The sequence below is a fragment of the Lissotriton helveticus genome, chromosome 5_1 (genome assembly GCF_964261635.1).
Source record: "Lissotriton helveticus chromosome 5_1, aLisHel1.1, whole genome shotgun sequence".
In the NCBI taxonomy this organism is placed as follows: domain Eukaryota; kingdom Metazoa; phylum Chordata; class Amphibia; order Caudata; family Salamandridae; genus Lissotriton; species Lissotriton helveticus.
Genome location: NC_136065.1, coordinates 779563563 through 779587664, shown reverse-complemented (window position 1 = coordinate 779587664; position 24102 = coordinate 779563563).

Sequence of the window (24102 nt, the reverse complement as noted above, 5' to 3'; positions counted from 1 at the left end):
GCCTGCATATAACAGCATATAATTGTGCTTAACATTCCTGGAACACTACCAGGTTAATTCTCAGCCGTTTGCAACTGAAATTGTTAAAGATTGTCCCCCACTCAATCTCATAATATCATTGTTGATAACTAATGTGCCCCACGTTTAATATTTGAAAAAAGCGTATGTCCATCAAACGTCGCACCGCGCATGCGCGGCCGATAACACTTTAACTCCGCACATGCGCAGACCATTCCGGTCACAACGCGCATGCGCGAATTCCATGCGCTAACTTCCAGGCGGCTCCCCGGCGGGCATACACCTACAACAATGCCTCCCTCCCGGTCTCAATGCGCATGCGCGAACCTCACGCGCTAGCTTCCAGGAGGCTCCCCAGCGGGGATACGCCCACAACAATGCTTCCTAGCGCGACTGAACGCTAAAGCGCGCGCGCACCCAAGGCGCCCACACCATCTCCAGGCACCATGACTCGGACATCCGAGTCTTTCCACCATTGCCTCCCATACTACAGGTGCATCTAATTATCCAATTAACCAGACTACTTAAGACCTGGGAAAACGCTCATTCCCCACCGGTATGCGAAGGAGGCACTACAGGTCCAGAGCAGGCTCTGCCCAGAAATGCTGTGAGTATGAGAAACAACCACCACGACTCCTGTTAAGCGCATTTTTCTTCCCAAACAGGTCTCCCTAATCAGTATGGTAAACGTTTGTCCCCCCAGGGTCAAGCCCTTGCCACCTCCCAACCTTGAGGTCAGACTGAGCAAAAACTAGCGTAAGAGTCCATTCTTGCGCCGCATTTCACTAATGCACCATGTTTTTCTCCGTCTTTTAATCACCTCACCCTCGAGTTACCAGTGCGATTCTCACTGTGATGGTACCACCAATACCATCACACCCTAGCCGCTTATAGCCCACCTGCACCCGCTATAGTGATGGCAATCAGATGTGCGCAACTCTGTACATCCAAATGACTCTATTTTTTCCTTTGTATGTTTTGTCTTTTGTCCTTTAATGTTATATGTACAGGTGGTCTTGAGAAGGGAATCCCCCTCTCACACATAGATACACTTTAGGGCGTGTAGACACATAGTCTCCACTACACTCCCACTAGTTTACTAACACTCACCTTTTTATCTAGGTCCTGAAGAAAGCCAGCTTAGTCATAAGGCACTGGCTGAAACATGTTGACCCATTGGATGTGAGAGGTCGTAACTCGCCTCTTACATCCCCTTGCCTTATTTTTAACCGCTGACGGAGGCCCAGGTATTAAAGTCTAATTTCACCCTCGGGTACTGGGACCACCGCCTAGCCGTTTTAACATCACTTCCTTAACTATCTTCACTGCACACTCAGCAATATACCAGCTCCGCTGTAGTCAGGCGTCGAAGCACACCCGGGGCACGCTAGGTGCTACTGGGTGGGCCCGATGATGAAGCATGCCACCAACTAGGTTGGTGGGTGAGGGCTTTATGAACACACCTGCCGGGTGTTCACACTCCGTGACAAAACATACCAGAGTCTTCCCCCTCCCTTAATAACTTTTGTAAATTAAGTAATTTGAGCTATTAATTGATTAAACCTGTTTTAGAAGGGATTGTAATTATGTTCTCTGTCCTTCTTCTGAGACTCTGCACGCTTGTATAGTAGATCCAGACTTAAAATCTATTTTATTTTTATTTCTCTTTACTTGTATCCTTTCTCTTGCGAAGCACACAAGCTTTTCTCCTCTCCGCTCGAGTTGTAACATCCCTATCTTTTTCAAATATTTCAAAATACTGTAAATGTGTGACTTTGAATACATTGTAAAATAGTTGTACGCCTTTCCTTAGCCTTCCTTGATATAGGTAGTGCAAGTTAGATGTTAGGATGTCACTGGTATGAGACATTATCATAATATGAAGAATTAACATGTCCTTGTGCTTTTCCAAAGTCCCAATTGGGATCAATGGCCCACTTGTCATGTAAACTTCCAATATGGGTCTGTAAATTGTAGGAATTATTGTTAAACTGAAACAAGAAAAACTGCAATTGTCCACCTGCTTAGCCGTCTGTTCATTCATTGTAGTAAGCAAATATATGTGATTATTAGGATTTGACATCAGGTCAAATAGATCCCTTCTTTTAACTGAGCTTTTAAAGACTTTTGTATTCTTGTGTGTGTTTGTATATGACGTTTTATAATCGTTGTATGTGTTCTTATATATGTATGTTTATATGTTTGTATTTACCGGCCCTGAAGAAGTCCTTTATTTGGATGAAACGCATCAGCTGTACTCTGTTTTTTGCCACTCAATAAGAAAATGGAATAAAGAGATTGAACTGAGGAACTTCTCTCTCGTTGTCTATTGTATTTGGACTTTATAATTGCTTTTATTTAATTGTATATTGTGGTGTGGTGCACCCGTGCTTTTCTGGTTCAAATTGTTGAGTTCCTGAGGGAACAAGCACTGTGACGGTGGGTGCTCCTGGGTGTGCACACGGAACCTTGAGAAAGATACAAAGGGCAATATTTTTGGAATAATAGTGGGTTAGGTGCTGCAGTGAGAAGGTCTCACTGTCTGTCTAAGAATTGTGTACACATGTCTTACAATAATCTACTCAATTCCCCAATATGCATACTCCTTTGAAAATGTCATTCTAATAAAATTATTTAAAACACATTTTCTACGTTAGTGTCAATACACTATGTCAATCAATCAATATTGCATATCAACATATAAAAACAATAAAAAAGTTAAAGTGCATTCACAAATTTTTCTTATGAATAAAAACCGAAGTTTTCAGATCTTAAAATATACAGTCTATTCATTTTCGTAATTCAGGGATTCCAAATATGAGAGTTCCTTCCTTCGGCCAATTGAGTGAAGGCAATAACCGCATTGAAACATGCTCCAAATTACAAATAAAAAAGAAGGCAGTTTTATAGGAGTGCAATCTGTTGGAAATAAAAAGCGGGCATAGAATTAATTTCCTGATATTCCTATAAAAATTGCAGAACAATACAGAGTGCAAAGTGCTTTCAGGGGATTTGCCATCACACGGGCACTAGAGAAGCTTTGCGCTCAACCTACTCATCTTTGGGAATGCTATCTGAAAGCGCAGCGTACTCAGCCTTAATCTTGTTAAATAAAATCTATGTTGAACGTTTCTTTTCTTTTTTTTTTTAAATCATTTTTATTGATGTTTTAACACATTTTTTTGTTCCCCCTTAACCGGGGGTGAGGAACACATTGCTATATACAATCAGTCATAATTTCTAAACAACACAAATCCACTGTTAATTCCAACAGAGAAACATATACATTATATACAAAGTATGATAATATTAGTATACATTAAATAAAACAAAAGGACAAAGACAAGACACCATTTCCAGCTATAAACTTAAGGACCCCTGTTTCATATCGCAATATACAATCCATCCCCTATACATCATAATAAATTATGTTTCTTCCTTCCAATTAGATATTGGCTCCCATATTTTCAATCCCAGTTTCCTCCCCTTTTTTCCTTTTCTGGCATATATCGCTTTCTCCAAACTATAGATGCCTAAGATCCTGGCTAACCACTGTTGAAATATTGGTGGTGCCTGGTCGAGCCACGCTGAAGCGATACATAATCTCAGTACAGCCATTGCTACAAAGATAAAATAACATCCTTCTCCCTGAGTGCTGTCCGAATTCACCCCCAATAACACTATCGAAGGGGTTAAGTTAACTGTTATTTTTAACGCTCCTTGTATAAAGTTCTTTATTTCTTTCATTATCGTCGATAGATGTGGACAGGTAGCAAATATATGAATTATATCAGCCTGAGGACTTCCACATCTTGGACAATTAATTCCAGTAACCGCCCCCCATTGTGCAAGTTTTGCCGGGGTATAATAGAGATGATATAATGTCTTATAATGCTGTGCCTGTAATGCTGCAGAACACAAGATATTCTGACCCAGCTCTGATGATAATTTAAAACATTCCAATTCTCCCTCCAGCTTGCTCGACCAACTTTCCCCCATTTATCCATATCATCTTGTCTTGTTTTAATTAGTTCAGCATAAAACCTTTTAATGGTACACGTTACACCATCTTGGAGCACCTCTAGTATAGGGTTTTTCTCAAGTCCACTCGGGCCCCACCTTTTATTTGCCAGAAAGCTTCTTACTTGAAGGTACTTAAAAAAATGTCTTATTTCTAAACCATATTTCACCTGGATTTCTACAAACTGCTTCATCCCCTGTGGGTCCATCAGATCTCCCACCCTCGTAATTCCCTTCCTCGACCATTCCATGAAGATTGCATCGGAAAAAATATCATCGGGGAATACTGGATTCTTTCTTATTCTTGTATATCTGTTAAATTTCCCCAAACCGTATTTTTTTAGTAAAGGCCTTCCAGATATTATGAGCTGCCATAATAGTCTTAAATCGGGTCCTCTTAAAGTAAGCTGTATCAAAGTGTCTTAAAAGTATATTATTTACCTCTTCCCCCATCAAAAGGCCATATATTGCTAACGATCCTAATTCATCATCCCCCTCCACCTCCGCTCCACCTATCAGGCCAACCATATATAGTAAAGTGGCAGCCCAGTAGTAAGATTTCAAATCCGGTAATGCCCATCCTCCTCGCTCTCTTGGTAATGCCATGAATCTTGCTGCTCTCCTGGTTTTTCCTTTAGACCAAATAAATCTATTGATCATACCTTCTAATTTTTTAAACCAAGAATTATCAAACAAAAGCAGAATTGTCCTAAAAATATATAGAAATTTTGGTAAGACTAGCATCTTAATAATATTAACCCTGCCAACTATCGTGAGATGGAGATTGTGAAGCCTATCTAAATCTCTACCAACTTTCGATATAATAGGACCTATATTCAGTTCTACTATCTTCTCCAATTCTGCAGTAATTATTATACCAAGATATGTTCCTGACTGCACCACCCGTTGATCCTGACATACTGCCTTATCATTTTTAATTATTTGAGTTTTATTAGTATTTAGGGAGTACCCTGATACTTTCCCAAACTTCTTAGCCTCCATTTCCACGTATCTGATAGCCTCTGTGGGTACTGATGTTACAACAGCCACGTCATCGGCATATGTAAGTATTTTGCAGTCCCCCCTATGTGTATTAACTGGAGTTATATTCTCATTCCATTCCATTCTGCAAATCAATGGATCCAGGTACATAGCAAAAAGCAGGGGGGAGCACAGACATCCCTGTCTGGTACCCCTATTAATTTGCACCGGTTTAGTTATTCCTGAATTTATTCTTATTGCAGCCACCGGGTCCCTGTATAATGTCTTTATCGCGGTGACAAAACTCTCCCCAAATCCTGCCCTGATTAAGACACTCCACATATAGTCCCAGGTGACCCGATCAAATGCCTTCTCGGCGTCTAATAGCAATACCGCGATTGGTTCCCCTGTGACTTCCATTCTATCAAATAGAGTTATTAGTTTCCGTGTGTGATGAGTGGTTCCCCGCCCTGGTATAAATCCATGCTGACTGATGGTGACTAGTGGTGTTATAACACTCGCAAATCTTACTGCTAATGTTTTTGAATAAATCTTTGTGTCGGTGTTCATGAGTGTTATTGGTCTGTAAGAACCAGGGTCCGTAGGTGACTTTCCTTTCTTTAGAATGACCACAATTTCTGCACCGGACCATGAGTTTGGTATCGATACACCCATCTGCGCATGTTGCATTGCGCACACCATATCCTTCCCCAATACTTTCCAAAAAACCTTATAAAACTCTAACGGTATCTTATCTGGTCCAGCTGCTTTGTCGGAAGGAAGACTCATAAGAGCTGTTTCAATCTCCTGCAAGTCTAATAGATTATCTAATCTCCGTCTTTCTTGTTCTTCCAACTCTACCCTTGGGGAGTCATTCAGGTATGCTGTTATTTCCCCTATATCTTTCCTTTGATGTTCTTCATATAGATTCGTATAGAATTGTCTAAAGACTTCTCTAATCTGTTGTGTACCCGTTACCACCTTCCCAGACCTATCCTTAATTGCAGTTATCTCCCCTAGCGCTGCTTTTTGCCTTGCTCTAACGGCTAACGTTTGTCCTGCTTGTTCACTCAACTCATAGCATTTCTCCCTATTTGCCACATATGTTTTTGCTGCCTTAGATGCTATGTATTCCTCTGCCTCCATTCTTAGCTTAGCTAATTTAATCATAGCAAGTTCCAGTACATTACCAATACCATTCGGTGTATTTGCCTGATTTGCTGCACACTCACTCACTTCCTCCTCGGCAAATAGTATCTCCCTTCTTAGCGCTTGATTTCTCTGTTGCTCCTGCTTCCTTTTATTTACACTGTAACTTAGGGTCTCCCCCCTTACTCCAGCCTTGAAGCTATCCCAGACCATACCTTCAGCTGCTGTACCCCTATTTATCCACCGCTTCATATGTTGGATATATACCTCATCTTCTAGGAGTGCTCTCTCAAAAGTCCATACTGTACCCCCCCTTGACCCTGATGTCACTGTTAGATTTATAATCAAAGGATTATGGTCTGCCAGTAATCTTGGCAACCTTTCAATCTGTGTGCCTGAAATACAGTTACTACTAACCAGAAAAAAATCTAATCTCGCACTCACTCTATGCGGCGCAGAATAGTACGTGTATCCCTTTTCTCCTGGTTTGAGAGCATCCCAAACATCTAGTAAACCGTTATTCCTTGCCAAGGAGCAGACTGCTCGAAAAACTCTTCTTTTAATGTTGAACGTTTCTAATGAAAAGAAGATATGGCTGAGTACCTGGTGATAAAGGCCCTTTACAGTACGATCTAACGCATGGTTTTGTACATGTCACAGCTTCCCTCATTTTTTCCCTAAATTTAAAAAGTCTCCTTTTTAGCTCCCCCTTTCTAGAAGTCTCAATACTCACTTGGTCCTTAAGATCAGTTGCCGCATTACACTCAATAACAAGGCTATGAATATATTTTAACCATGATATTTTCTTTGAATGGTCGAGTGTAAGGCAATCTCGTATTATTTCCTTAGTAAAATAAGTTTCATCCTTTGTCCAGATTCGATACCACAGTGTAAGGGCAAACAAACTAATCAGATCACTAAGGTATGGTACATCGGTTTCCCTATGGACAATATGAGTAGCCGTGGAATTTGGGACTGATAACATATTTCTTAAAAATGTATTTTCCAGTGTTTGTAATGGGGAAGTATCTGCCATTCCCCATAATGCTCCACCATAGCATACCCCTGATATACATTTGCTTCCATATAGTTTTAAAATTTATCGCACTGAAGTATTGCCTTTTTTTTGGAAAATCTAAAATTGGCCTCGCTAGTCCTCAGAAATGTCAATTTCAAGTTTCAGTTAATATGTGCATTCCATGTACCTTTACAGTTAAAAGGTAACCCCAGTTAAGAAAATGTAGATGTCCTTTCTATTCGTACTCCATCAATGTAGTGGGTTCTGTTCTTAGCTTTACTTTTCCTACACGTCATAACTAAAGTCTTAGGTTTATCTATAGATCTTTATCGGTCATAACATTTGTAAGATTCTCTATCAGGAGTTGAAGGCCATTGGCAGTCCTTGAAATCAGGACTGTATCGTCAGCATATAATAAAACTGGGGTTACACGTTTGCCAACGTTAGGAGCATCGGCTTTCAAACTCTGCAATAAAAAATCAATTCCATTGATATACAGTGAGAATAAAAGGGGAGCAAGGACACAACCTTGTCTGATCCCTCAGGTTACTCTAAAGTGCATTGTGCATTCCCAATTCTGACCGTATCATATCTTTGATGTAAGATGGACATATATTTTTGACAAAAGCTAATAATATCACATGGGGCGCCCATCCCTACCAGCATTTGCCATAACATGGTATGGTTGACTAAGTCAAACACGCTAGAGAGGTCAACAAAGCAGAGATAGAGTAAACCCGTTTTAGCAAGAGTGTATTTCCCTACAAGCAATTCTAGATTAACGCACTGCTGTATGCAAATTATGTTTGTGAATAATATAAAAAAATGTACAATGTTTAAAAAAGCATATATATTGTATATTACTGAAAATGTATTTAGAAACATTTGTTCGTTATTTATTTAGATATTAAAAATTTGGTATATATTAAACAAAAAACTGATTTTTTTTCTTTCTAATAAAAATATGTAAAATATATGAAAAATTTACAATAAGGATATTTTCCTCAATATAAAAAGAATGCACAATGATATTTATAGTGTGTTCTTCTAATACTTATTAATGGTAAAATAATAGTAAATTGCAAACGCTATGCATTTTTACCATACCAAGGCAAAGACTTATTTTACAAATTATTTAATACTACAAACATAGCACTAGTCCCACTTCACTACAAAGTAACACTTCTCTATAGCACTAAATACTTACAATTCTCTATTCCCAATGCAAAACCTCTTACACCGAAGAAGGTTTTGGACTCATTGGGCCTGATTATGACTTTTGGGAGTGTGGGAACGGGTGGCTCGCCACTGCCATGCTCTTGCAGCACCAAAACTCACTGCTGTCTGCCTGCCAGATTACAAATAGTTTTGTGATCTGGTGGGTGGACAGCAATTGTGTGTCTCTGTGGTGCAGTTTAAAGGCTCGTAGTGAGCATTAAACTGCATTGCCGTGGGATTTCCAGAGCACGATCCTGCACGGGAAGCAATGCACCATGATGTGCATTCCTTCCCATGCAGGAACGGGGGTGCAAAAATACAGGGGGGCGCAACATGTGCCCTCTGCATGCACCCCCGTGCACAGGGGCAAGAGGTCTTTCCTCTCTGCCAGCAGTTTCATGGAGGAAGAACCTCCATGAGACTACTGGAAGTGAGGAAAGCGGTAATATACTTGGTGGTGCCTCAGGGCATATTGCAGTCCTCAGACCACCATGCCACCGCCAGGGATTTCTGATCCCTGGCAGCTGCAGTGGTGCAATGGCGATCCGACTGACCTAGTTGCAATAGGCTGGCTGAACTACCAGTGACGCTGTGGCTGGACTGTCACCGCTGTGCCACTAGGAGTCTGGCTGTCAGTGGACCGTCTAGACTCAAAATCAGGTCCTAAAACGGTTAAATATACTATTCCCACTTCAAGATAGATTAAGTCAGGAAAGGTATTGGAAACTTAAGGGGCAACATTTACTATTCCCACACCAATCTAACATCTCAGGGAAGGTTCTGGACTCAATTCAGGCAACAATATCAGTTCCCACTGAAATAAAACATCTCAGGGAAGGTTTTGCCCACTAAAAGGTTAGATCTACTATTCCCACTCCAAGATGAGTTAAGTCAGGAAACGTGTTGGACACGAAAGAGGCAGCAATTACTATTCCCACTCCTCTATAACTTAACACAGGGAAGGTGGTGGACACTTAAACTACAAAGAAAATGGAGCAACCCTGTGTGTTACTTGGTCAATTTCACTAGGCCAACTCATTGGCCTAGTGAAATTGACCAAGTAACACACAGGGTTGCTCCATTTTCTTTGTATCTGCTCCCCTCCCTGTGATTGAACCAGGGGAACCTTCCAACCTACTTTTCTGTGGACACTTAAACTACAACATTGTCCATTCCCACTCAAATAAACATCTAAAGGAAGGTTTTGGACACAAAAATAGTTAAATATACTATTCCCACTCCAAGATAAAATAGGTCAGAGTACGTGTTGGACACTAAAGGGGCAACATTTAATATTCCCACTCCAATCTAACTTAACACAGGGAAGGTGCTGGACAATAAATAATCAACATTGTCCATTCCTACTACAATAAAGTGCATTTCAGGGAAGGATTTAGATACTAAAAACTTTAAATATACTATTCCCACTACAAGATAAAATAACTCAGGGAAGGTGTTGGATACTGAAGGGGCAGCAATTAATATTCCCACTCCAATCCTACTTAACTAACTGGAGGTGCTGAACACTAAAGAGGCAACTTTACCTATTCCCACTGCAATAAAATGTTTCTCAAGGAAGGTTCTGGACACTTAAAGAGTCAAATATACTATACCCCCTCCAAGATAAATTAAGTCACTGAAGGTGTTGGACACTAAAGGGGCACCATTTATTATTCCCACTCCAATGTATCCTAACTCAGGGAAGGTGCTGGACATTAAAGAGGCAACATTGTCCATTCCCACTGCAATACAATTTATCAAAGCAAAGGGTTTACACACTAAAAATGTTAAATATACTGTTCTCATTCCAAGATTAAATAAGATAGGGAATGTGTTGGACACTAATGGGGCAACAAATACTATTCTGACTCAAATCTAACCGAACTCATGGAAGGTTCTGCACACTAAAGAAGCAACATTGACCTTTTATACTGCAATAAACCGTATTTCATCTCATGGAAGGTTTTGGCCACTAAAATAGTTAAATATACTATTCCCACTCCAATATAAAATAAGACAGGGAAGGTGTTGATCACTGAAGGGGCAACAATTACTATTCTCAATCTAATCGAACTTAACTCAGGGAAGGTGATGGATACTAAAGAGGCAACAATATCCATCCCCACTGTAATGAAATGTATCTCATGGAAGGTTTTGGACACTAAATGGTTTAAATATACTATACCTACACCAGGCTAAATTAAGTCAAAGAAGGGTTTGGACACTAAAGGGGCAACATTTACTATTACCACTCCATTCTAACTAAACACAGGAAAAGTGATATACAGAAAGCCTGCAACATTGCCCATACCCAGCGAAATACAACGTATCCCAGGGAAAGGGTTGGAAACGAAAATGGTAAAATATTCTATTCCCACTACAAGCTAAAATTACTCAGGGTAGGTGTTGGACACTAAAGGGTCAACATTTTACTGTTCCCACTCCAATGTAACTTAACTGAGGGAAGATGTTGGACAATCAAGAGGCAACATTGACCTTTTACACTCAACTAAAACATCTCAGGGATGGTTTTTGACACTGAAAGGGTTAAATATACTATTGCCACACCTAGATAAAATAAGTCAGGGAAGGCGTTGGACACTAGAGGGGTAACAATTACTATTCCCACTCTAATCTAACTTAACTCATGGAAGGTGCTAGACATTAAATAGGCAGCATTTTCCATCCCAACTGAACTAAAACATTCCAGGGAAGGTTTTAGACACTAAGGGCCAGATGTAGGTGGCCCAATACCGGTCGTTAACGGCCGAAATTAAATTAACATTTAAAATATCAACAAACATCTATCTCTAAAAAAAAAAACATATTTACTCCAAATGAAATTAACCCTAATAATTTTACGTTTATTACCCAAACAACTTTTACATATATTTCATACAAAATTGAATAAAATATTTATATATGAACATATTTACCACAGTGCAATATTTCAAAATAATCAATTTCTAATTAAAAATATTTTTATGATTATCAGTCAATCAGGTATTTATAGGGCGTAACTACTCTCCCATAAGGGTCTCAAGGCGCTGGGGAGGGAGAGCGCAGGTTCCATTCCATCAAGGAGGTCTATCGAAGAGCCGAGTTTTGAGGTTCCTTGTGAAGATGGGGAGTGATGCTGTCTGTCTGAGGTGGAGCAGTAGGGCGTTCCAGGCTCTGGCCGTGAGGAAGGAGAAGGAGCGGCCTCCTGATCTGGTCTTTCTGTCACGAGGGACCACGGCGTGGGAGGGCTGGACTGATTGTAGGTTCCTTTTGGGTGCGTGGAAAGCGAGGCAGCTGTTCAGGTAAGCTGGTCCGGCATTGTGGAGGGCTTAGTGTGCATGGGTGAGGATCTTGAAGCTGATTCTAGCCTCGATGGAGAGTCAGTGGAGTGTGCGCAGGGGCTGGGAGATATGGCAGAGTCTTGGTAGGTTGATGGCCAGACTTGTGGCGGAGTTCTGAATGTTTTGTAGCTTGCGGGTGAGGTTTTTGTTTATTCCAACGTAGAGTGCGTTGCCGTAGTCAAGTCTGCTGGTGACAAGGGCGTTAGTGATGGTCTTTTTGTGCTCGAGGGGGATCCATTTGAAGGTTTTACGTAGGAGGCGGAGGGTGTGGAAACAGGAGGATGCGATAGAGTTGATCTGGCGGTCCATTTTGAGCTCGGCGTCCAAGATGATTCCAAGGTTGCGTGCGTGGTCCGTGGAGGTGGGGGGGCTTCCGAGGGCGGTGGGCCACCAGGTGTCGTCCCAGGCGTCGGGTGAAGGCCCATGATGAGTACTTCTGTTTTGTCGTGTTGAGTTGTAGGCAGCTGTTTTTCATCCATTTGGCGACTGTTTCCATGCCTTCTTGAAAGTTGTGTTTGGCTGGCTTGTGTTCGTTGGATTTGGAGAGGATGAGTTAAGTGTTGTCTTCGCAGGAGACAGTGTTGAGTCCTTCGGTTCTAACGATGGGGGCGAGTGGAGCCATGTAGATATTGATGAGCGTGGAGCTGAGGGAGGATCCCTGGGGAACTCCGCAGGCGGTCGGTGTAGGGTCTGAGAGAAAAGGAGTGAGTTTAACCCGCTGCATTCTACTAGTGAGGAATGAGCAGATCCAGTCGAGGGCATGGTCCCGTATCCCTGCTTCGTGGAGTCTGCGTACTAGGGTGCGGTGAGAGAGTGTCGAAGGTGGCGGAAAGGTCGAGGAGGATGAGGGCTACTGCCTCTCCTCTGTCCAGGAGGGAGCGGATGTCATCTGTGGCTGCAAGCAGGGCGGTTTCTGTAATGTGTTGTTTTCTGAAGCCGGATTGGGAGGGGTCGAGGATGTTGTGTTCCTCGATGAAGGTGGAGAGTTCGCTGCTGACAGCTTTCTCGATGACTTTCGCTGGGAACGGGAGCAGGGAGATGGGTCTGTAGTTTTTTAGGTTAGAGGGGTCCGCTGAGGGCTTCTTTCGGAGGGGGTTGATCCTGGCGTGTTTCCAGTCATCGGGGAAGGAGGCGTTCGCCAGGGAGCGGTTGATGGTGTGTCGGAGCATGGTTGCGATGGTGTCAGCGGCTCTGTTGCAGATGTGGTGGGGGCAGGGGTCGGTGGGGCCCGGGAGTGGATTGACTTCATTGTTTTCAGTGTATCTATGGTGGTGAGGGGTGTCCAGCTGTCAATCGTTGGCATCAGGGTGTCGGGCGTCTGGTGAGGGTTCGGAGTGTTGGCTGTCTATGTCGAAGTTGTCGTAGGTGTTCTTGATTTTGTGGTGTAAGAAGGTGCTAAGTTTGTTGCAGAGGTCTTGTGAGGGAGGGATGTTGGTAGATTCGCTGGTCGGTTGGGCGAACTCTTTGATGATGCTGAAGAGCTCTTTGCTGTTGTGAGCAAGTGTGGAGATTCTGTATTTGATCGCTGTTTTCCTCATATTTCTGATGAGTTGGTGGTCGGAATTGGTGGCGGCTCTGAATTTGTTTAAGGCTTCTGTGGATTTGGAGTTTCTCCAGTCCTTTTCGAGGTGGTGGCATGTGCGTCTGGACTCTCGAAGTTCAGTGGTAAACCATCTTCCTTTCTTGCCGTATGTGTTGTTGTTCTTCTTGAGGGAGGCTATGGTATTGGCGCTGTTGGAGATCCATCTGTGCAGAGTTTGGGCTGCGGTGTTGGGGTCGTCGTCTTCTGCGGTGGTTGGGGTAGTGTTGCTGAGTGAGGAGATGAGCTGGTTATGGGGGATTTTGGTCCAAGTTCTTCGTGGGAGCAGGTGCTGATGTCTGTGGATCGTGGGTGTTCTGAAGGTGAAGTGGATGCAGCAATGGTCTGTCCAAAGGATTTCGGTGGTGTGACTGAAGGTGATGGAATTTCCTGTGGTGAAGAGGGGGTCGAGGGTGTGACCTGCTGAGTGGGTGGGTTCAGTCACGATCTGGCAGAGTCCAATGTTGTGAAGGTTGTCCCGGAGGGAAGTGGTGTTGGGGTCTAGCTGGTTGTCGAGGTGGAAGCTGAGGTCTCCCAGTAAGGTGTAGTTGGTGGATGCGATGGCTTGCAGGGAGATAAAGTCCGTGATGGGGTTGGCGAAGGGTCCGTGGGGTCCAGGGTGGGCTGTAGATGGGAGTTCCTTGGATGTTGGTGGTCGGGCTGGCCTGTATCTTGAAGTATAGGTGTTCCATCAGGTCTGTGGGCTCGTCGAGGAATGTGCTCAGCCAGAGGGTGGATTTGTGGACGATGGCGATTCCTCCACCGGGGTGGCTGGGGTGGTCTTTTTGGGAGATTTTGTATCCTTGGGGAATGGCGATGGCGATGTCTGCTCCTGGGGTGGTGTTGGTCCAGGTTTCGGTGAGGAATGTTATGTTATGTTATGTTAAATTGGCTCTTCTATAGCGCACGGCTACTCCTAGGAGTGTCCCGGCGCTTTGGCGAAGAGAGAGACAAGGAAAAGTTTACAGCATAACATTGCTCCAGGAAAGGACAGGATTTACCGGGAAAAAAGCCAGGTCTTTAGCTCCTTTCTGAAGGCTAACAAGTTGGTAGCCAATCTTAAAGATCGAGGGAGATCGTTCCAGCAACGCTGTGCAAGGTACCGAAAGGAGCGACCTCCGATTCGAGTGCGCCTGATGGAAGGAACCACAGCTTTGGCCTCATAAGCAGACTGTGGTAAATAAATAAATAATACCTCTCTATTTGACTAGACATATATCATAACAGATAGCTCAATAAATAAGAGTCAAGATTCGAGGTAGTAGGAGTTTTGCAGGTTTAATACAGCATAAGGACAGGAACAGGACAACCTGCATAGGAATAGGATGACAGGGCCCAGCAGCTGCTGGGGCTTGGTCTGGGATGAGCGCGCTGACTTTTAATAACAATACATGAGCATATATACATAACGCAAACACATAGCATTACATTGCAGTAGGCGTAGCAGTGGGTGGAACAGAAGGCGTGACGCGTAGCAGTCGCGAAAGATAAGGGCGAAAGTAGGTGTAACTGGGCGTATACATAGACATGTGGTGCAGACGTAACAGAATATGTCATGAATGGGGCGGAAACCATGGAGGGGGCTACCTAAGGAGCCGGGACCTCTAACCTGATGGTGCGCGCAAACTGGCAATGACGTATCACTAGGAGAAGCTGGGGGCTATGAACTCTGTGCTAGGAGCAGAGACTGAAGTCTGGAGGGTCGGAGCGACATGTACCTAAACCCTATCTAGTATCTGATGTTTAGGAAACATGTTGATATAAACTAGAAGTCATAAGGGGAAAGGCTAATTTGATTCTAAGACTGGACCATGCATTATTCTACATGTAGTGCGTGATGAAGAATATTAAATGACCATTAATACAGTATTTCTCTAACGTGGAGACGTGAAGGCTAGACAATGACGGAAACTATTGATGCAGTTCAGTAGCTTAGGAATGCAGAGAAGGAGGACTGAACTGATAACTGGAATCATAACATATTCTTGGCAGACTCAGAGACTGAGCCAGGCTGGGCCGGGCACTGCGAGGCAGGAAGTAAGTGAAGGGTCGAGGATACAGGTGGGGGCCGTGTCGCTCCTCAGCGAGGCTTCAGGAGACAGGAGCTGAATCTGGTGTCCGGGCCCTTTTGAGGCCTGGAAACGGGGACTTTATAATAGAATAACGTGCACACTGAGAAACGTGGCAACGTGGCTTTACATAGGCCTGATATTCGTATTATTCACGAGGACTGGAAACTGGCATACTAGAGGTGGACACAACTGTAATTGCGTCATTAATCGAACATGGGGAATGCATATGCATATTTAATCATGCACACATAACATATGATGGATGACACGTAGGGACACAGAACATGGCAAAATTTACTTTTCCACATTCCCTCCTTGTCACTACGTTTCCATCAGGAAACATCAATATTCATGATACCATCTATCATTTCATACAGTATCATTTGCTCATCTCGAATTATCCTGGAACGGGATTTAGAACGGGACTTGGGACTAGGAGTTATACTAGGAATACAGGATGTAGCACACATGCCGCAAATCGCAGGGCCACATTGTATACAGAGGCAGCAGCTGAATATGATCGCTACTGCTATACCTAGAAAGGACAAGACTTTCCATCCCCATGCGGAAATTATATTCCAGAACCAACCGGACCATGTCCAGGTGCCTGGATCTTGGTGTAACAGATGGGCAATTTTATGGAGTCTGGTTATAGCTGAATAAACAGACGGCGCGTTATTTGGAATGAAAATGCAGCAACTAGATCCGATGACTCTACAGGCCCCGCCCCTATCGGCCAGTATGACGTCAAGGACGAGACGATTTTGCAAAACGACAAATCTCATAGCAGATTGCTCTTCGGTTAGGTTACCTAGAGCAGAGGCAGTCTCATTTACTACAGCTTCAAGGGTTCTTGTTAATCTACGGATTAACTTACTATTCTGGACAGGGCCTATAAAGAAGAAGAAACCTTTATTGAAATCGGTATATTGTTCTAGAGTAGTTTCAGTATAATCGACAATCGGGGACTCCCTTCTATGTCTAATGTGTACTAGACGGGTGTTTCTATGATAATCAGGTGGGGCTAGGAAAACTGGTGGCAGTAGGAAGGCAATGTAACAGGTTCCCTCCCAATCGAGGGGCAGACGAACATATGCGGTCTGACCACAAATAAAATATGAATGACGTGAAGCTTTGAAAATAGATTTCCCACTGTCACTATACTTGACAACAGTAGTACAATCACTATGTCCTACATGTATGGAACCATTATTTCGGACACATAATTCGCCTTTGACTGGTAGTACTGAAATAGCAGGTAAGTCTGGAGTAGTATCAGACTGAACATTCAGGACCATAAAATTCGACGAATAATTACCTAAATTATACACTTCATTTTCTAGATCTAAACCTGTTCGGTGAGGGAGACCTTGCTTGTCTGGGAAACATGTACTGTTAAGAAAAGACATATCTGTTGAGGATGACGTTAACGTGGACCATGCTCCACACGAACCATTATGTGAGAATGGATAAGGAAAAAGTGGCAGAACTCCCTTCGGTGTCTGGAAAGGGGGGAGTCGACCACATACCCAACAATTAGTGGCATTGCTGGTCTGGTGTGAGTAATGTAACATGCGGATAAAGGAGTTATTACGCATAGCGAGGCGGTAAGAGAGTTCATGAGGGGGCAGATCACTAAACGTGTGCTCTACTGTAGCATTAGCAGACTTATTTACATGTGAAACTGGGAAACACAGATAAAATGCATAACTGGTGCAGGAAATCATAATGCTGAGAAACAATATGAAACATAGAAAAACGATACATCGGATTGAGTTTTGACTGACTCTCTCACTATGGGGGTCTATTTTATACATGTCAGAAACAGTCTAACCGTTTCACCTAGGGGAGGACTTAGACAATCAAACTGACTGACTTAATTTTACTAGACCGTAGTTTCTGTTTATACTCCTGCTGCGGAGTTTTCTCTAACAGGGGGGGTTTTGAATCAATGTCATTTGCGGGACAGTCCTTGAGAACAATGCTTTGGCAATCCTTCAAATCCTGGGAAATGTTCTTTAAGACGGGTTTTAGTCCATTAAAAAGTTTAACATGAGAAAGGTGCACCCAGCCCTTGCGTCCTTCCAACTTCACGGCTGTACGGGTGGTGAGGAGGACCTGTCGGGGCTCTTTCCAACGAGGCTCCAGCGGACTTGATCTGTCAAAGTTGCGGACCATCACCATGGATCCTGGGACGATTTCATGCGGTGCCACCTCGGTATTGTCTGGAAATGCGGCGGCAACCTGTGAATGACATGAGTTGAGGGCAGACATCAAGGAAGCTAGGTAATCTGTCAGCATATTACTTGAAACATCGGTAATACTTCGGGGTCTAGGAGTACCCCACATGTTAGGGGGGCGGCCGAAAACGACCTCATACGGGGACAGACCTGATCTGGAATGTGCGACCATGCGCATATAAAATAAAGCGACTGGCAGAGCTACTAGCCAGTCCACACCTTTTTCTTTACACACTTTTACAATACGGATTTTTAGAGTCTGATTATGTCTCTCAACGAGACCGGCTGCTTCAGGATGGCGTACACAATGGAACTTCCACTGGTACCCTAGCAAAAGGGAAACATGCTTCATGAGTTCGGATGAGAATGGCTGGCCGTTGTCAGAATATACGACTCTAGGGAGTCCATAACGAGGGAAGAATTCACGAACCAACTGCTTGGCAGTGGTCGCGGCTGTGTAATCTGGGACTGGATATGCTTCTGTCCACCTGGACAAAGCGCATACAACTACAAGGACATACTTGAAACCTCGACATCGCTCCATCTGAATATAATCCATCTGGAGGACTTCAAAAGGGTGGTCAGGGGGCTGGAATCCACCTTGTTCTACCGGGACACTTTTACCTGGATTAAACTGACAACATATCATACAGGTACGGACTTTCTGCTTAGCTGCAGCTCGTAAATGCTTGTTGAACCAAATGTTCTGGATACTGTCTAACATAGCTTTTTCTCCTAAATGTGCTGGACTATGTGCGGTATTAATAATGACTTGAACCATAGAGTCGGGGAGAAACCATGTGGCTCTACCCTTCGTTAACCATCCTTGATCTGTCTGGACCCCTCCTTGTTCGGACCATTTCTTGATTTCATCGGGAGTAGCATGTAACTGGATATCTATGACATCTTGAGTAGGGTCCTTAACTGTCATACATGTAGTCGGATCTGGAGTATGTGTCATGTTAACTGGAATGTCTGGAGTCTGTGCTGTAAGCTTGGCTGTGCGATCTGCTAGATCGTTACCCTGGGAAATAATGTCAGTGACTTTCGTATGTGCTTTGCATTTCATGATAGCAATGGATGTCGGTAAATGTATGGCATCTAACAGAGCTTGAATAAGGAGACCATGCTGAATCTTGGTTCCATGAGAAGTCATGAAACCTCTCTCCTGCCAGAGCACTCCGAAGTCGTGTACAACTCCAAATGCGTAACGTGAATCTGTGTAAACATTAACTTTCAGGTTCTTGGCCTGTATGCAGGCTTGAGTCAGAGCAACTAGCTCTGCTGCTTGAGCGGACAGGGTGTCGATGCGGTGTGTCTCAATAACTTCAGTGTCAGTAGTCACTGCATACGCGGCTACTAGTTCTCCTGTACTTGTTCTCATACATGAACCATCCACATAAAGTGTCAGGTCGGGGTCTGGTAACGGAATATCTGTCAGATCTTGTCTTGGCTTTGTCGTAATGTTAACTACTTCCACACAGTCATGTGGGTCAGAATTTGAAGTAACTGATGGTAACAGTGTAGCAGGATTTAAAATGTTGCAGCGTCTGATTTCTATGTGTGGCTGGAACAGTGTCAATTCATAACCTGTTAAACGTGCAATTGTCAAGTGCTGAGTTTGTGTTCGGTTTAAAAGAACTTCCACGGAGTGTGGGACTTGTACTGTCAAGGTATGTCCTAAGACTATGGAATCACTTTGTCTGATAGCTAGTGCTGTGGCTGCAACTGACTTGAGGCACGCAGGCAAAGCCTGGGCTACTGGATCTAATGTGCTAGAAAAATAAGCACAGGGCTTGTATTGTCCTGCTTGATCTTGTGTGAGAACAGATAATGCTGTACCTTCGCGTTCAGTGACGAAAAGTGTAAAAGGCTTACTGTAGTTCGGTGTTGCTAGAACTGGAGCTTGGCATAGGGCTTTCTTTAACTCATTGAAACTCAGTGTATGTTCAGATGTCCAAGGGAGAACAGTCGATGCGGCTGCCTCCTGTGTCGTTAACTGTATCAGTGGTTTGGCTAGAAATGCATACTGAGGAATCCATTGTCTACAATAAGAAGTAAGGCCGATAAAGGCACGTACCTCCTTCTGGGTCTTGGGCTGAGGAAGACTCGCTATTAACTGGATACGGTCTGGTGTCAACTGCCTACCCCTCTTGGACAGTAAGTGTCCTAAGTAGACCACTTGCTGGACACAGAATTGAAGCTTAGAAGGGGACACCTTGTGCCCCATCTCGGCTAGGAAATACAAGTCTGTAAGGGATGCCCGCTCGCAAGCACGTTCAGAACGGGCTGTGACCAGTAGATCATCGACATACTGGAGCAGGGCAGTGTCAGTTGGCATGTGAACATTATCAAGTTGTCTCTTAAGTGCTTGACTGTAAATACTAGGACTTTCTGTGAAACCTTGAGGAGCTCGTGTAAACATATAGCTCCTTCCATTTAAACAAAATCCGAAAAGGAACTGGCTGTCTGGATGAATAGGAACACTGAAAAATGCGTTCTTGAGGTCTATGACAGTGAAGAACGTGGCTTCGGAATCAATGGCCGTTAATAGGGAAGAGATGTCTGGGACAACTGGGTACTGCGGAATAATACATTTATTAAGCTCTCGTAGGTCAATCACTAATCGATATACTGGGGGTGCATTTGGATCAGTACGTTTCATGACTGGAATGATCGGAGAATTACATACGTTGGAGTCAGTTTCTACAACTACTCCTTGAGCGATGAGCTCGTCAATAATTTTGGATAAGGCTGCTACAGCCTCGGGTGGCAATCTGTACTGTCTGATTCGTGGTAACACTACACCTGGTTTGAGAGTCACACGATAGGGTGTGATTTGCATGTACCCTACATCAGTTGGACCTTGCGCCCATAAATGCTGCGGAACATTAGACAATCTCGAATCAAAATCTCGTAATACATAGTGACCCTTGAAGTCACGTAGGAACAATCGTATTCCCTCTGGGGAACAGCATATAACTGCACCCAACTCTTTCAGTGTCTTAATGCCTAATAGGTTTTCTGGACATGACTTAGTAAGTAACAGATCAGTAGTGCGGGACAATGGACCTACTTCTAGAGTAACTGGCTTTGAAATCTCATTTACGATAGGTTTTCCTGAAAATCCAAGGGAAACATTTCTTGAGCCTGAGAGCGGAGCCCCTGGAACTTCGGCGTGACTAATTGTGGTCCTACTTGCCCCTGTATCAATTAAGAACTTTCTGTCTTTCCCTAATACTTGACTATGAACATAGGGACCTTCTTGATCTACAGGTATCTCGATGAGAGGCAAGCCTACCTCCCTCTCTAGGCTGTTTCATGAATACTGCTGGTACTCTGGATACTCAGACTGTGCATACTGGTACATCTGCGATGTAACATGCTGTGTTGCAGCAATAGGCTGCGGTGCGGTAACTGTCTGTTGTGCATTCTGTGGCTGAGGAGTCTGTGAAACTTGTTCTTGTCTAGGCGGACGTGGTCTTTCTTTAGTCTTACCAGTAGCTATGTTGTGTTTCAGAACTGCACACTCATTTATAAAATGACCTGGCTGGTTACAATAGTTGCAGTTCCCTTTAACGGGAGCTGCAGGATGACTGGCTTGATTCGGACCCCTCCTCTGACTGTCTTGAGGAACGGATTGTGCAACTAATACTTTCATTTTCGTGTCTTTCATACGTTTTCTCTCGTGTTCTTGCTCTTCCCTGATTCTATTCTGGTGGTACTGGAGCATCTGGAGCATCTGGGACGGGGTATTAGCTTGCCAGGTACTTTCGACTTTCAAAACTCGATTTTTAACTTGTGGACTTGAATTCTCGACTAATTTAGTAACAAAGAGATGAGGGTATGACTCGCTACTTGTCTTGAGGCCACTATTGATGCTAAAGCATTTTTCAAACCTAGAATAAAAATCACTAATGTCTTCTTCTTGTTTCTGTTTACAGGCTGAGATTGCATCCCAGTCTTCTTTTCTAGTTGTCAATAATCTGGGTAAAACTTGAATCAATAATTCTGGTAATTCTTTACATTTATCTCCAAGACCGGTACCTGGTACTCGTGCCTTGTCTTCAGCTTCTAGAACTGCCCAATCTATCTTTTTCTCTCCCACCTCCCATTCTTTTTCCTTTAGCTTTTCATACACCCCTGCGGGCAACAGGACCTTTAACATTTTAATGATATCTGGGTAAGTGTATTCTCCCATACGGAGCATGTCTTTTAATTCTCTATGGAACCCTGCTGGATCTTTGTCATGACAGGGAATTAATTTCTTCATTTCGAGGAGTTCCATCTTTGTTATTGGAGTGTAAACAAACACTCGTTGCATTTCACCGTCCTCTGTCTTAACTGGATGCACTTCTCGTAACGGGTTCTGTCTTTCCATGTAAAATGGTTTACTTTCTGGGGGTGAGATATGAACAAAATGCGGGTTCAGAAACGTTCTATATTTGTGGCGCTGTTCTAAAATGACACTAATTAAATCGGTACCTAGACCTCTCCATCTATACTGGAGTAACTCGTTCAGGATATCATGTAACGGACCTGGATCAGAGTGCTGACCCTCATACAAAGTAATGAGGTGCTGGATCATATACATACCCACCAGTCGTTGCTCGGCTGGGGGCAATTTCAGAAACATTTGTGCCACTATTTCGTCTGGAAAAGTGGTAGAATCAGTAATCCATCGGACTGCTGATCGGGCTAGTTCCTGCTCATGCATGGTACTTAATTCACTGTAACCGATTCGTGATTTCAGAATGTAATCGGTAGCTTGGAATACTTGTTCTAGGGAACCTTGTTCTGGTGCTGAATGATGGAAAATTGACTTGTGTTCTAGGCGTAAATGGCGATCTGGAAATCTAGATTTTCCTACATACGCTATCCTGGCGGTTTTCTCGTCGTCTTCCTCTTCAGGATCAGAGTGACTTTCTTTCTCGCTTACTTGTGCTGCTTTACGTTGTTCGTGTATCTTTATTATTTCTCTACGGATTTTCTTGTACATACTCTCCATGGCACTAATGGTATTGTGCTTACCCTCGGCTATATTATCACTCCACTTTGTCAGGATTTTCATTTCGGCCTGATCTTTAGACGGGTAATCTTGTTCTCTTATTAGACAGTTAATTAAAAACTTTAATATCATACGCTGGATCTCAGCTTTCCTTTGAGACATGGCATCACTAATACTTTCTGGATCATCCCCTGTACGGATGAAACGATATATTCTGTCTAGATCTTCTTTCATATTGGGTAGGGTGACTAGATACTCGGTCACCCTCCTTACGCGTACTGAATATAAAACCATATTATTCTCGCCTGGGACTGGGTCATAGGCACATTCGCCAAGGGCTTGCCTGATTTCTGCAACAGACTTATTACTCTTGGGAGTACGCTGTGATGCTTGAGCATGTAATTCGAGTGCTGATAAACGCTTGCGTGGCGGCGGGGTTTGAGGAGGACCTCCTCCTGCGGCCCCTAGACTAGAATCGTCGACTGATATTCTTCGTGGCGGAGCGGGAAATTGAAATGCTGGCTGGACCGGGGGTACCGTAGCAGGTACTGCATGGGGTGCCCCGGTGTCTGGAGAAGCAGGATGTGCCTGATTTACTGGGACTGGCGGAGCGCGAACAGGATTTGCATATTCAGGGACTGTGTCGTCCAGATAGGACGAAATAAAAATATCAGCTGCGGTCGGTTTGTGACGTAGCTTGGTCGGAACTAATGGTGACGGAAAATTACTGGATGCCTCCGGGGTCGCTTTTGGCAAGCCCTCGGCAAGAAGAGGGTACATACCCTTAATAAGGGCATTCCTCTGTCTGTCTCTCTGTTCAGTTTTGACTTGTTCACCTATCTCGATTAATTCTTTTTCTTGGGCTCGTTCTAAGGATTCTCTACTTAATTCTGACTTTCTGATTTCTTTTTCGGTTCTTTTATGAGCTTCTTTGCGCCATAACTCGATGGCATCTTTCTGTGACTGTCTGGCTTTCTTTTTCCATAATGCTTCTTCTACTCGCATGATGCATTCGGCATCCCATGTACCCGATACGGGCCATCTATACTTTTCTTCTAACTGTTTGGTATACTCTACCCATAAATCTAGATACAATATGGCGCTTATGCCATGTTTCTGATACATAAAGTGACCTGGACTGTCCCTGGGCGGGACGGGAACTGCTGCTTCCAGCAGACCCTTTCTAGTTTTTAACTGACGTAACTTGGAAAATATGGGCATGACTGAACTGTAATCTAGACACAATACAATACACAATGAACACGATACTTATTCCCCATTCATACCACGACATTAAAATACATGAAAAACATTTAAAATAACAGTTCGAACAGAATACTACCTGGAAATATTGAGAACAGAACACATAAATTTTCTCGAGAACAGAAACTGACTAGAACAGAAACTAGATGCACTGCTGAAACAGTACGAAACTTACCGGTCTCGTAAAGAGACACG